The sequence below is a fragment of the Rhincodon typus genome, chromosome 27 (genome assembly GCF_021869965.1).
Source record: "Rhincodon typus isolate 14 chromosome 27, sRhiTyp1.1, whole genome shotgun sequence".
In the NCBI taxonomy this organism is placed as follows: domain Eukaryota; kingdom Metazoa; phylum Chordata; class Chondrichthyes; order Orectolobiformes; family Rhincodontidae; genus Rhincodon; species Rhincodon typus.
In genome coordinates this window covers 2,809,055-2,824,788 of record NC_063358.1, presented here as the reverse complement: position 1 = coordinate 2,824,788, position 15,734 = coordinate 2,809,055, and the positions used below count along the sequence as shown (strand labels likewise).

At 40.2% G+C, this 15,734-nt stretch overlaps 1 pseudogene; it reads left to right on the top strand.

Annotated features, from left to right (window-relative positions):
* The first annotated feature begins 10,100 nt into the window (after positions 1–10,100).
* LOC109935596 overlaps positions 10,101–15,734 on the top strand; it is a 6,678-nt pseudogene continuing 1,044 nt past the window's right edge.

The window sequence follows — 15,734 nt, the reverse complement described above, 5'->3', positions numbered from 1 at the left end:
CCCTTCATCAGAAAAGCTTTTCTGATGAAGGGCCTAGGCCCGAAACGTCAGCCTTTCTGCTCGTGTGATGCTGCTTGGCCTGCTGTGTTCATCCAGCCCTGCACCTTGTTGTCTCACATAGATTATTAATATAGGTTTGTGGATTATTAGTCCAGTCCCTCCTCACTGAGGGAGTTGTCAGGGCAGGTGGTGAGATTTTGATTTTGATTTTTTTGCTTTTGGAGGGAAAAAGGGGAACTTATTCCGAAGGATCAGTTGTGATTGGAAGCAATGTAAAATAAGAGACTGAGTGAAAAATATCATTTTATTAATGCTCACTGTACTCTTTAGGTCAAGGCCATGAAGAATAATTCCTTTTAGATGAATTAGCAATTGGCCATTTGACCCTGGTCAGTAGAGGGGTGAATGGAGCGTTGATGCAGAGAATAAATTGAATAAATTAAGAGGGAGATAAATAATTAAAAGAGTCAATAGTTTATTTCAAACAAGGAGCCTATGTCATAGTCTAGTTTTAAGAGCTCTGGGTAGCAGTCAGCTGTCCCTTTCTCAGATAAAGGATGATGTTTTGTGTTAACGTTTTCTAGCCATTTCCTGTTAATGAGGGGAACAAATGCAAAAAGCTCTTTTGCACCAATTGTTTAAATAAATTGCTGATCTATAGCAAAGTTAAAAATGTTAATTGAATATTATCTATTTAACCGAACACCATATTGATTTTAAAATTTTCGTGCTTGTCTTCAGGTCCCTCCAAAGTCTCAGCATGGCCTTTCTCTTTAATCCCCTCCAGTCACACATTCCTTCTCTTTACTGCTGTCCTTTGAACGTTCCCAGTTTTTGTCACTGCTAAACTCTGGAATTCCCTCCTTAAGTCTCTCCATCTTGCTTCCTCTCTGGCCTTCTATAATTCATTGCTTAAAACCTTCCTGTATTATCTCTGTAAGAGACTGTCAAAGTTTATTCGCTAAATGCTCTGGCAAAGAACCTTGGAGACCTGTTACTATTTTAAAGGTTCTATAAAATGCAAGTATTTCAGTTGATAGAAAAATTCATACAAAGACTGTGGAGTTATCCAGCAGATAATGTAGAATTCTGTAAAAGACTATAAAAAGGAAAAAGATTGGGTCAAATTGTTTCACAATTTTACAAGTGTTCACCCCGGTTTATGGCATAGAAGGAGGCCATTCAGCACATTGTGTCTGCACTGGCCCTTCAAACAAGCTTGTACTTGTGCCAGTAGTAATTGCTGTTGAACTGAGTAGTGTGCTGGTCCATCTCAGAGAGCTGTTAAGAGTGAAGCACAATGCTGTGGGTCTGGACCAGGTAAGGATTGCAGAATTCCTTCCCTAAAGATGTGCAGGTTAGGTGAATTGGCCATGCTAAATTTCCCATAGTGTTCAGGGAGATGTAGATTAGGTGGGTTATAGGGGGATGGGTCTGGGTGGGATGCTTTGAGGTTCAGTGTGGACTTGTTGGGCCAAAGGGCCTGTTTCCACACTGTAGGGATTCTATGATTCTAAAAAAAAAATAGGCTTTTATGACAACTGGCAATGGCTACACAAACGCCAGCTTTCTAAAAAAAAAATCAGACGTTTATTAAATTTAACCATCTTTCACAGAGGAATTTGAACGAGCATAACTGGAACATGAGGCTTGAGTGGTCTTGATTACCAGGCTAGTGACATTGCCATTATGCCAACATATCCACATAGTCATTGAAATTGAAATATATAAGATCCTGAGGGGTTTCGATAGGGGGATGTTGAGACAATGTTTCCTCTTACTGGAGAACCAAAAATCTGGGGAGGGAAGGGAGGATCTGTTTGAAAATAAGGGATCACTGTATTCAAGGCAGAGATGGGCAATTTTCTTTTTGTCCTGAGTCTTTGGAACCCTCTTCCTCAAAAGACAGTAGAAGCAGAATCCTTGTATATTTTTGAGGTAGAGGTGAATGGAAGCGGGTGGGAGCAAGTTTGGTGAAATGTTAACTGGAATAGGTAGGAATATAGAGTTCAATTTACAATCAGATCAATCATGATCTTATTCAATATTGGAGTAAGCTTGATGGGCTGAGTGGCCTACTCCTGCTTTTCACTTGTATATCTAAAATCTGATTCTCTGTATTTGCTCCCAATTTAATGTTAGCAGATCTGACTTCACAGAGTAGCTCAAGGTTTCTATTCCTCAGACTGAGTGTAATATATTCTTCCTCATTCTTCAATCTGATATGTCACTGCTGCATCTGTCTCTTGCATACATGAGGAAATGTATTGTCACAGTCGGATATAAAAGTTGGGTATTATTCAATACCCAACATCTTGTTCCCTTTCTATATCCATAAAGCTGAATTTAATAACTGGGGTTGTGTTCCTTTGTAACTTCCCACCCTTTGCGAATAATTTCACGTAATGCTTTATTTCTGCAAATGTATCCAGGTCGCAATCCAAACCAGATTACATTTTGAATTTTCATTGCGCAGTGTCTGTTTTTATCTTCAATAGGCTTATTTATTTTCTCTACATCATCCTGCTGCACTTCCCATTTTCTGAATGCTTTGTGAAGTTGTGAGTCATGTTGACATAAGATGGTTGACATATGAAAAATGTTTAGTCATTACCATTTAAATTACATCCACTAAAACATTTCAACCTGGGATATTTCAGTCTGAATATCAATGTCATTTTAGACCAGCTCTATTGACAGAGTAATTGAAATGACCATGCAAGGCAAATGCATAAGGCATTCATTTTCAAATCATGAAAATGGTCCTCTTTGTATATCTAGGATTTCTCTCTGTGCTTCTGGTTATTTTAATCAGTGTATAAAGTTTACCTGTTGTTTTTATAGCAATCTGTGACTGGGCAGCATGGTGGCTCAGTGGTTAGCACTGCTGCCTCACAGTGCTAGGGACCTGGATTTGATTCCACCCCTGTGTTTGCATGTTCTCCTCCTGTCTGTGTGGCTTTCCTTGGAGTGATCCAGGTTTCCACTCATAGTCCAAAGATGTACAGGCTAGGTGGATTAGCCATTGGTAAAAGCAAGGTTACAGGGTGGGTCTGGGTGGGATGCTGTTTGGAGGTGCGGTATGGACTCAATGGGCCAAATAGCCTGCTTCCACACTGTACGAATTCCATGAAAGTGTTTTTGGACTGATTATAAATAAGCCATTGAACTCCAACGATCACAATTCCATGTAGCTGACAAGAGATAACCCATGACCCAAGGAAATGAGAAATCCAGCCTGTGAATTCCAATATATCACCAACTGTCCCTGATACATTAACAGAAAAATTGGGAGTGGGTGTTTGGGAAATCAGCAATGATTGTTAATTTCTACGTCTTTTGCTGATTACAGTATTTAATTGCAAGTGAAAGTCTTTTGGACTGAAAAAATATGTTGCGTGCAAAGCAGTGTGCTTAGAATGTGCTACATTTTCATACTCCACTGATCTGGTCTTTGGAAAAACACATTTGTCATGATGCACAATGCTGCAGTATCTATATAAACCCACCACAATTGTTGAATTTAAAGAGCATTGACAGTAGAAGTGGTGTGAGTTGCTTGTGTAAAACACAATACACTTTCAGGAATATTTCCATATTGCGCATACAGTGATACCAAGTTAAATTATCATGAAGGTAAATTAGGGAAATGATGATAATTGTGCATTCTTATTTGACTTTGTCAAGTCTTTCCATATTAATGAATGATTTTTTAGGAGCAATTAAAATTGATTTATATTCTTTCATTTATGAAAGGTCATTTAACATTTGGCTACATTTTACTTGTGTCTAACTGCACACAGCCACTTGAGGTGGCATATAGTATGTGTTGGGGATAGCAAGAACTGCAGATGCTGGAGTCAGAGATAACACAGTGTGAGCTGGAGGAACACAACAGGCCAGGCAGCATCAGAGGAGCAGGAAAGTTGACTTTTTGGTTTGGGACCCTTCTTCAGAAAAGGCCTTTTTTTCCACCAAAAACTTTACTTCTGCTACTAAAACACTGGGCTCCATTCCTTTGTGCAAGAAAACCCTGTAAATGTCATTTAGGGACTTAACATCGCTGAAGGCCATCTGTGTAAAATTTGGTCCTTGCGAGCAAAGCAGACATTGGCCCTGAATGTGCTCATAATTTGACAGTAAGTGTTAGTTAATGAAACTTAGTAAGTGCTCACCTGCAGCTCCCAATCCTGGGGCTCGTCCGCAACCCTGGAATTTGCCTGACAGCCTGTAATTGAATCTCTGTGTGAGACAGGACCTCATCTGGAGTGACAGGCACAGGGACAAGTGCTCAGCCTTTAACCTGACCTTAGGTTTTTGTGGGTTTGTGAAGCAGCTTGCGTTGGTAAATACCTCCCATCTACTCCGAGGAGAAACACAGAATGAGTCACTTGTGATGTCAGTCACATCACCATAAGTGGATCCATTTAAACTAGCAGGAAGGTAGAATCTTCCAGACCTTTAGAGGTGACCCTGGAGGTATGGGTGTGGGTGGCAGTTTAGATAGTTCTGTGAGAAGTTAGTTCCTGCATCTGTGTACTTTTGCCAGTGGAAGGCTCCTAGCGACATTCGCTACCTGCTGAACTGGGAGAGATCGTCAGCTAGGATGATTGCATGGTCACGGAGACATTTCCTTCCGTAATCTTTTATTTGAAAAAAACTGCAATTGGTTTGGAATCTTCTGGAACCAAACTTTTTAAAAAAATGACCAAAAAAATCTGAGAAAGATGGCTGCTGGGTGTCACCCGCCTTGATCTGACTTTAAAGGGCAAAAGACCACCTTCAAGACAAAGAAATGTCAAAACTAAAGCAAAATACACTGGTTCTGGATACTTGCAATTAGAACAAAACCATCTGGAAAACAGAGCAGGTCAGGCAGCATCCATCAAGAGAAACATTACAAATCGATGATCTTTCATTGAATTCACAAGTGTTTATTCAAATCTCTTGAAACCATCACAAGATGTTTCCTATCTTCAAACTTTCAGAACAAAAGATGACATTTGTCTCAGGCACCCAGGGTAAAGATCAAAACACAAAGACTCAGCTTGTGACAAAAAGCTTAAGCCCAACACCATACTTGGGAGGGGATTATGAAGGACCACATTAAATCAGCACCCCCCAACCCCCACCCCTCCTGCCTTTTAATAAAATGCTTTAAATGGTATCGGAGAACATAGGATGTCAACTGCACAGCGACAGTTTGTAACATTTGTACTTACAGAACTGGAGGCTGCAGCACTGTAAGTTCTCCACAGCTGTTCCTTCTCAAGTCCATGAAAACCCAACTCATGCCCTCTATGCCACACTTCCTATCTCCTCATTCAACAATCAGCGGTGCGCACCAGGAACAGCAGCGGCCAAATATTGATCAGCAAAAGAAAAATATTCTGGAAGGCAGAAATCTGAAATAAAAACAAAGTGCATGAAATACTCAGAGGTCTGGCAGCAGAGAAAGAGAAAGTTAACGTTTCACATGAGTGAAATTTCATCGGTATTTGACCAATTGGGCAAAACTGTAGCTGTGTAGACAGAAACCAGTTCACTGAGGTCAAGCCACACATTCATACCTGAATGTTAAAGGACCTTGGCTTACTATTTTTTATTCACACTTGGGAAGTGGGCATTGCTGGCTAGGCCAGCATTTATTGCCCATCCCTAATTGCCCCCTTGACAAGGCGGTGGTGAGCTGACTTCCTGAACTGCTGCAGTCCACATGCTATAGGTTGACCCACAATGCCCTTAGGAAGGAAGTTCCAGGATTTTGATCCAGTGACAGTGAAGGAACAGTGATATAATTTCAAGTCAGGGTGGTGAATGGCTTGGAGGGAAATTTGCAGGTGATGGCATTCCTGTGTTTCTGCTACCCTTGGCCTTCTCAATCGAAGTGGTCATTGGAAGTGGTTGTATGTTTGGAAGGTGCTGTCTAAAAGCTTTGCTCAGGAAGGCAATGTCCTAGTGGTGTTATCATTAGACTATTATTCCAGAAGCTGAACTAATGTTCTGGGGACCCAGGTTCAAATCCCACCACTACAAATGGTAGAATTTCATTCAATTAAAAAAAAATCTGGAATTAAGAATTTGTTGATGAGCGTGTAATCAAGAAGGCTACAGGAATGCTATGCTTTATTGTGTGAGGAATTGAACACAAAAGTCAGGATGTTATACTCCAGTTATGCAGGGCGTTGGTAAGACCACACCTCGAATACTGAGTGCAGTTCTTGTCTCGTTTAAGGAAGGATGTAGATGGTGGTTCAGAGGGGGTTTACAACATTGACACCAGAGTTGAGTAGATTGTCTTATGAGGAATGATTGGACAGACTGGGCTCATTTCCACTGGAATTTAAGGGTTGCGGGGCTGACATGATTGAATTGTATAAGATCCTGGATGGTCTTGACAAGGTGGGCGTGGAAATAATTGTTCCTTTTGTGGATCAGTCCAGAACTATGCTGTCCGTTAAAATTAGGGTTTGTCCTTTCAGGATAGAGATGAGGAGGAATTTTTCTCTCAGAACGCTGCGTAAACTTTGGAACTCTTTTCGCCAGAAGGTGGTGGAAGAATATCATTGACTATTTCCAAGGCGGAGGTAGATATATTCTTATTAGATTGGGGATCAAAAGTTATTGGGGTGGATGGGAATGTGGAAATTCTGAAACACAAACAGATCAGCCATGGTCTCATCAAGTGGCAGAGCAAACTTCAGGAACCAAATGGTCTACTTCTGTCCATATGGTTTAGCCTTTGAAGAGAGGTAAATAAATTTCTCCCAATTTTAACCTCTCCTCCCTCTGTGACAATTTTAAATGGATAACCATTCAGCCTCGGCTCTGTGTCAAGATGAAGCAATCTTTGTTTATTCTCCCTGTGGAAACCTGACATGAATTTTAATTAAATATTAGTTCCACTTATGGTCCTCTTTGTTCCAGTGGCAATACCGCTGGAGATTTACTTGCTTTATTCTTGTTGTCAACAAAGTCCAGAGAAACTGGTACTTTTCTCCTTGAAAGGCAGTGAGTGAGGTAATGGACAGGGTGACCATGGTACACTTTGAACATTATTTCAAGCCAAACTACAAGATTGTGAGAGAGACAGCTCAATTTTTAAAAAGGCAAAGTCAAATTTATCACCCATTTAAGAATTAGTGTTCTGCAACTGGCATGAAATTATGTCTAGAATAATAAAGTGGCACTATTGAGGCAATAGTTGGATGAACTGTAAAACCTCTGTTAGAGCTTTAGCGGTAGGCAAATTATTAGAATCAATCCTGAGAGATTGGATAAACTGTCACTTAGAAAGGCATGGACTAGTCAGGGATAGTCATCATGGCTTTTTTAAGAGAAGGTCATGCTTTACAAGTTTGATTGAATTCTTTGAGGATGTGACGAGGAAGACCGACGAGGGTTGATTTTTTAACTAATTTGTGGGAAATGGGCATCGCCAGCTGGGCCAACATATATTACCCATCCCTAGTTGCCCCTTGAGAAGGTGGTGGTGAGCTGCCTTCTTGAACCACTGCAGTTCACCTGCTGTGGGTTGACCCACAATGCCATTTGGGAGGGAATTCCAGGATTTTGGCCAGCAATAGTGAAGGAACGGCGATATATTTCCAAGTCAGGATGGTGAGTGGCTTAGAAGGGAACTTGAAGATGGTGGTGCTCCCATATATTTGCTGCCCTTGATCTTATAGGTGGACATGGTCGTGTGTTTGGAAGGTTCTGTCTGAAGACCTTTGGTGAATTTCTGCAGTGCATCTTGTAGATAGTACACACTGCTGCTGCTGAGCGTCGGTGGTGGAGAGAGTGGATGCTTGTGGATATAGTGCCAAATGAGTGGGCTGCTTTGTCCTGTGCAGTGGATATTGTCTACGTGGATTGAAGTAAGGCATTTGACAAGATCCTACAATGGCAGACTGATTAAAAAAGTAAAAACCCATGGAATACAGGGCAATGTTTTGAATTGGATCTAAAGTTGGCTTTAGTAACAGGAAACAAAGTTTAATGGATGATGGCCATTTTAAATGGAAAGCTGTTTCAAGTAGTGTTCCACAGGGCTCAGTGTTGGGACCTTTGCTGTTTGTTTCATAAGTGATGGTTTGGACTTGAACATGTGGGCACAATTGGGAATTTTGCAAATGACCCAAAAGTTGGCCATTTAGTCTTTAGTGTAGAGGATAGCTGTAAGCTCCAAAGTGATATAAATGAGTTGGTGGAGTGGCCAGGATAGTATCAGATGGAGTTTAGCTCTGATAAGTGTGAGGTAAAGCACTTAGGAAGGTCAAACAGTAAAAGTAAAATATATGGGCATATACTGACAGGGGTAGATGAAGTGAGATATCTTGGCATGCAGGGACACAGGTCCCTAAAAGTAGCACTACAGGTAGATAAGGTTGTAAAGAAGGCGAATGGAATACTCTCCTTTGTTGGCAGAGGTATTGAATACAAAAGAGGGATATAATGATGAATCTGTAAAAGCTACTGATGAGGCCACAATTGGAGTACTGTATGCAGTTCTGGTCACCACATTACAGGAAGGATATAATTGCTCTGGAGAGAGTGCAGAGAAAATTTACAAGAATGTTGCCATGACTGGAGAATTGTAGCTACAAGGAGAGATTGGAGAGGCTTGGAACAGACAAGGCTGAGGGGTGACGTGATTGAGGAATACAAAATTGTGAGCGGGAGAGGAGCAAACCTGTTTCCCTTGGCAGGGAGTTCAAAATCCAAGGGTCATAGATTCAAGCTCAGTGGCAGAAGAATTAGAGGGATGTGAGGAAAAATCTTTACTCAGAGGGTGGTGGTGTCTGAAATTTGTTGGCTGAGTTGGTGGTTGAGACAGAGACTCTAAAGTCTTTTAAAAAGTACCTGGATCTGTACTGTAAGTGGTGCAACCATGGCTATGGGCCATGTGCAGGAAGGAGGGATTAGAAAATGCATCTGGGTGGCTTTTGGTCAGCATAGACAAGATAGGGCTATATCAGTTCTATGGTTCTAATGTAATCTGTCGTCTAATGCCACAGTGCACAATGGGTTCCTCTGACACAAATTGGATTTTCTAAGGCCATTTTTCTGACTAGCAGCTTTAAAAGATGAGTTCGGAGAGAGGAATAGCTAAGAGGAACAGTTACAAGAATCTTCCTTCACAAGTATATTTGGTTACATATGATTATATGGAAATTACAATGAATACAGCTTAAAAAAGGCACTAAAACAGAAGTTGCTGGAAAAGCTCAGCAAGTTTGGCAGCATCTGTGGCGAGAAGTCAGAGTTAATGTTTCAGGTCCAGTGACCTTTCCTCAGAACTCCTCAAAACTCTTTTTTTTTATTTTAAAACATGCACCCCTTTCTAAAATGTAGTCCATTCTACTGGAGCTTCAAGGCAGGCTTATGTGAAGAGTTGACATTGATTCTCATTGCTGCTCCTAATCAGTTCACTGTTGCTGTAGACCATACTCACACTGCACACAGATACAAAACTAACTGCAATGCAATTATTCCTGGACTTGGATTATTTGTGTTTCCTGATACCTTGACAAGGGGCTGAAGGTGCAGATGAACAAAGCATTTCAGCAAGCTATCATTAACACAAATGAAACAGAATTCTCATTGGAGCTCTGGTCTATTGCGTTCTTTTAATTGAGCATTATGTAAATTAGGCCCTCTGCACACATTTTCAGTATCCAGAGGATGAATTGCTATTTGTGGGAACTAAGCAAGATTTCTTTTTCTTATAAATTACTTAAAATGCTCTTTGTAGAAGTTTTTTTTCTAAAAATCGCTTTTGGACTTGCCACTGCTCCAGCAAAACAAATCGGAATAATTACTGACTAATGACTTTACTATGCGAATAGTTCCAAAAGAAGGGCCCTTTGCTCTTCCCCCTATTAGAGTTTGTGTGCTTCAACCTTTTACAACTGGAGACTCTATATACCTGCCTCACTTTGTAGGCTGCTTGTGATTACACAAAATTACAAACCATTGGATAAAGTAACAGCGCTGGATGACTTAAAGTTGAAGCTGCTTTAAGCTCACCCAAAGTGATGATGTCACACTATCTTTGAGTGAAGAAGAAGCAGTTCAGCATAAGGTCTCAATGGAGACAGATGGTTCATCTCTGGCTCCTGATGATCCTAGTAATTACGCCAAACTAGTCAGTGTCACTTATACCTACTGCTATCATGCATTAAACTACAACTTATCGTTAAGACAAGTGCTTCTTCTCATTAATACCCAGTAATGGTTTATGCTTTATAACAGCTAACTGGAGAGGTCCTTCAACTTAGAATAGAATGGAGGAATAAATTCCCTTGTAGCATGGTAGTAGTGTCACTACCTCTGAACCAGTTGTCCCAGGTTCAAGTCCCACCTGCTCCAGTGGTGAGTTATAAAACCTCCGAGCAGGTTGATTAGAAATTATCTAGAAAGGAGAAATGAGGGCGCTTGTAGCACAATGGTAATGCCCCTAACTTTGAGCCAGAGACTTCCAGTTCAGTCCCATTTGCCCCAGATGTGCATCATAACATGTCGAAACAAGTTGATTAAAATTGCAACAACATTATGGTTGGATGGCAGGCTGAACGTCCCTTTTGTTTGGGGCCTTGTGGTTCAGTGGTAGGGGCCCTGCCTCTGGTCCAGGAGGCCCAGGTTCAAGTCCCACCTGCTCCAGAGGTGTGTAATATCATTTCTGAACAGGTTGATCCAAAAATACCTAGATATGGAGAATGGAGCAGAACTCTACCCCAGTGGTTGGTATCACAATGTATGACACAATTCACTTTCCATTCCACTACAAGGGGGTATGTGAGGGTAAAGTTAGATGCAGGTGAGATGCCAAATGGGGGGGTACTTACATTTGTTGACCATATTGCATTACGCCTGATTCTCAGAGTCATTGAATTAAAGGAACTGAATGTCAGATGGCCTGCGTAACTGGCATCGAATGGGATATCCCTTACTTTGCATCCAGGACATGTCCAATTTCACCCCCAACTATTTTCCAAATAGACACAAAGTGTGACAATGATCACTGTAACTACAGCACTATAATGTAAGTTTGAACTTTCTTATTCATTATGTTAGCAAATATAAGCTGCAAAACGTCGCTTCAGGTTTTAAATACAAAAAGAGTTAGTGTGGTAACCAGTTGAGTAGCAGACAATACTCAGGAAGCTTGACACCAACCATGACAAAGCAGCCCCTTCTTGATTGGCACCATATCCACAAGCATCTACTGCTTCCATCACCAATGCTCGGTAGCAGCAGTGTACTACCTTCAAAATGTATTGTAGAAATTCCCCAAATGTCCTTAGACAGCACCTTCCAAGCCCATGGCTACTTTCATCTAGAATGACAAAGGCAGCAAATATATGGGAACACGATCATATGCAAATTCACCACCAAGCCACTTACATCCTGACTTGGAAATATGTTGACATTCCTTCAGTATTACTGGGGGGAAAATTCTGGAATTCCCTCCCTAAGGGCATTGTGGGTCTACCTACAACACACGGACTGCAACAGTTTGAGTTTGCACTTTCTCAATGGGACAGCTAGGGACGAGCAATAAATGCTGACCCAGCCAGTGACAGCCACTTCACACAAAGTGAAAAAAAAATCTTCATTCCACAGGTTTGTGTTCACAGCAACTCACTCATGTGCAATGTGAACCTCACCTGCCTTTTGATGAAGCTGCTCAGTAGATTCAGAGGAGAGCAAAATGCACTAAAATTCTTTGCGATCCAACCTTAATAACCAATTGGTATTGTAGACTCTCTATTAGGATACTTTCATTTCTGGGACTCTCCAGGTTTGGAGTACAAAGTGAACTTGTGGGCATTTCACATTTGATTGAAAATCTGTAAACATTGACATAAAGAGGCATCATGCCATACAGCAAGTGTGATCACAGATTACCTGAACTCTGCAGTCAATACATTCAGCAGATCTATTTATGGTACTCCTGACCGTATTATCTCCAAAACATTCATATGCTGATTTGATGATACATCCAGGGGCAATCTGTAAAAATTCATTAAAATCATTTGACCTTCATCCACTTTCCTGTAATATAGCTGTTGAACGGCTCAGAATTCACATTAACCTTTCAGTCACTTCCTTTTACAAAAGATCCCTATGGTCTAAGCAGGTAAGAATGTGCAGTTAATAGAAACTCGGGTAGTAGCATAGCTAATTTAAATTTCTCTCCATGTGTCATTGTTACCTCTGCTGTTCATTTTCTACTTGTGATTGTCATGAGTGCTTTGAAATGTATGACACAATCCATAATACATTGCAAACCAAGTCTTGGGTTTACAGAATTAAGTTGCAACTGCCAAAAGTAGCAACTGTTATCAGGCCTGGTGTCATTTATGCTGTCATGCCCAATATTTAGGAATCAGCATTGGGCTGAAGATATAGTTCTGGTCTTCTTCATCTATATTTTGCGCAGTTCTCGAATGTTTAGGATGCACCGTTAAATATAGTAGCCACTAATGCCAGCATTTTAATACGACTCCAGCCTCCAGTTTTACACTTATGTATGTGGCCAGCTGCATTCTTTCTAAAGTATCATCATTCAGACCAGATGTTACTAAAAGCTCAGCCCAATATATACGTGTTCTTCAATTTCAAAAGGAGATTTATCTTTGGTCTTTGTACTGACCAGGTGCCAATCTTTTGCATCAGTCTCCAGGTTACTAACTGTGTTTAGATGTGGGAGATTTCACTGCAAACTGTGACTTAGTAAATGCCACTGCTATTTTGACATGAGGCATTTGCTGTGAATCTGCTGCAGATCATAATAAATGAACTTTTCAGCCATGATTTAAAGGGGACTTAAAATACAATGACAGATTCTTGGAAATGTGTGCATCAGTAAGTCAAAAGATGGATATAAATTTGCGAAATGGCAGCGTAAGAATGACCCAGGTCATTTTGCTGTCAGTTGATGAAGGACATTGCCTGACAATATTGTGTTTTATGCTCCACAGATGCTGCTGCAGGGCAGGAGTAGTTCTCTATTGTGCACGAGTATGGTCCACTGAGTGTCGCAGTCAATGGTTGACTCCCAATCCATTGCTTAAAGCAGAGCATTTGTGAAAATGGAGCTGCTTTGTAATGTGTGACAAGCAATGGATTGTTACTTAGGATGAGATCCTTTCTTTTATTTTGTCTTCAGCTTGAATAATATTTACCAAATAAATTATTCTGTGGCATTTCACAATGTTCTTAGTGTTTTAGCAGTAAAATGGAGATTGATGAGTGAGTCTGATGAGATGAATATTTTCAATTATTTACTATACACCCATAGTGCATTTTATTAATAGTGCCTATTCCAATGAAATTTTTGCATCCTTTAAAATTTTATACAGGAATACATGCAGGTAAAGAATACATTTAAAGTGCTTTTTCAAAAAAATAAAGAATTTAAGTTACAAAATGATTTCTTATTTATAACAATGCAGGTATTACACGCTGCTGTGAAACTTTAGATTGTGATACCTGCAACAACCAAAACTTCAAGGGGATGTGAATAATTAGGAGATTATCTCCTGTGGAGAGATAAGGTCTGGGACTTTAAAACTAGATGTTTAAAGGAACTGAGATAGTAGGAACTGCAGATGCTGGAGAATCTGAGATAACAAGGTGTAGAGCTGGGTGAACACAACAGGCCAAGCAGCATCAGCAGAGCAGGAAAGCTGATGTTTCGGGCCTAGACCCTTCTTCAGAAAAAGGGTCTAGGCCCGAAACGTCAGCCTTCCTGCTCCTCTGATGCTGCTTGGCCTGCTGTGTTCATCCAGCTCTACACCTTATTATCTCTGTTTAAAGGAACTGCCCGTTTCTTTGGAACCAAATGGGAGCCCTGCTGTCAAGGTTCAATGGAGCTTCTTGTTTTGGTTGTGCAGACATGAATGAGAGCTGTTTAGGTTGCATCAATTCTCGGCTTTTTTTGACTCTTGTGGCCTGGCAAATCACAGCCACCTTCTACCATTCTGAAACAGCATGCTGGAGAATAATGAGTGCTCCATAGGCAACATAAAAATGACAAGTGTATTTAATAGTTGCAATGCCTCCATCAAATTGAACTAATTCAGTGTTGTGTGTTAGGCCTGACAGATGTACTATACTTAAAATCAAGCCCCATGATCGCTGGAATTATCACAAAAGATAACAATTTTGTGAAGTTACATCCAGGCTGACAAAAATCCAGGTTTTGAACTTAACAAGAATTGCTATTTATTCCAAAAAATAGATTCTAGCTACAGGTGAACAAGAATGAACTGTGGATATATAATTCTGCTAGTTAAGAGTCTAACTTCCTTATAAGCCTTCCCCTACACACATATCCAAACTCATTGAAAATAACATTGGTGTTATGGGAGGAGAGAGAAACTGGGGAGGCAGTTTAATAGCCCCTATTCACTGTGCTACTTTTTACTTGCCAGAATTTGTTGATCTTCAATTCTCTTCTCCAAGTACTTAATACTTCCTTGCAAGAGGCACAGACTGATTAGTTCACAAATTCTAAAGTCTCTGACTTATTGGATAAAAGCCATTGCATATAGCAATGTTGAGGAAAATTATACTCATATTTTCTTCAAACTTTAGCATTTTTTATAATGTAGAGTGAGAGACACCATCTCTCCTCGAGAGATCTAAAGGTTTATGGCCATATAGTTCACACCCACAAGCTGTTCAACTACCTGGGAGCCAATCATATAATTGTTTGCAGGCAGAAGGTTTTTGTCATTGCTGACTGGTCACCACTCCACAGACCAATCAGCCGCTTATTTCCAGCCAAATCTTCCTTTTGTGCATACCCTAGTGCCAGTTTGTCTGCAACTAACCTTCCCCTCTGGGTGAACAAACAGCATTATAAACATGGAACAAAAACAGAAATTGCTGGAAAAGCTCAACAGGCCTGGCAGCATCTGTGAAGAAAAATCGGTGTTGATGTTTCAGGTCCGGTGACCCTTCCTCAGAACAACATCTTCAGTTCTTTCAGTTTTTATTTAGCAATATAAACATAACTTACAGTAAGTGTTTAAGGAAGGGTTACTTGACCTGAAACATTAACTCTGATTTCGTCCCACAGATGCTGCCAAACCTGCTGAGCTTTTCCAGCAATTTCTGTTTTTGTTACAATAAATGTTGGCAGCTTGCTTTTAAAACATACAGCTACCCTTCCACAATTCTCGTTTTTTAAAACAGTCATTTTTTTTTTCAATTTCAATCCGCAATCGAAAATATATAAAAATGATGTGGTCTTAGATGAGCTTAAGTAAATCAGATACCTAACCAGTAAGTGGAGTACAACAGATAGTGTCTTTGTATTTTCATTCTATATTTTCCATTATTTTTATCTTTCTATAGTACTCTGAAGAAGAATTTTTGGAACAAAGGAAACTGAACATTTCCGTGCACATAACATTCTTCGGTTAATTATTGTGATGACTGCAGGGCATGAGTTTAAAAGTAGGTGATGAATTGACTGCAACAATTTTCCTTTGCTTTCAATTCTTGCCTGTCAGCATTTTCTTAACACTAGCACCAGAGTTCTAAATTATCCCTGTTACCCACAATGCAATTTTCAATCATTTTGGGGAAGAAATCGAGAAAGAGAAATGTGTTAATGTTAAAAAGAACCCTGTGGCTTGATTTGAAATCTTAATTTGATATAAAGTGGTTTTTATAAATGCTTATTTCTGTTAACAGCGAAAGCAATAGGGTACAGCTGA